Raw genomic sequence first — 230 nt, 5'->3', positions numbered from 1 at the left:
TATATATCTGTGTGTGTGTGTGTGAATGAGTTGAATTTTCAATAAATATCAAATTGGTCAATTCATTGTCAGGATCGTGGTGATGGTTATTTCAATCTTTTGAAACTTATTTAGAAATCATTTTCATTAAGGACTAACTCAACCAATAATCCATTTCAAAATCTCTTGGAGTACTATTGATATTTTTGGTACGACAAGTGAACCGTATCGTTCAAGAAACAAAATTGGTA

The sequence above is a fragment of the Lupinus angustifolius genome, chromosome LG08, assembly GCF_001865875.1.
Source record: "Lupinus angustifolius cultivar Tanjil chromosome LG08, LupAngTanjil_v1.0, whole genome shotgun sequence".
Lineage (NCBI taxonomy): Eukaryota > Viridiplantae > Streptophyta > Magnoliopsida > Fabales > Fabaceae > Lupinus > Lupinus angustifolius.
Note: the sequence above shows the minus strand (reverse complement) of the source record.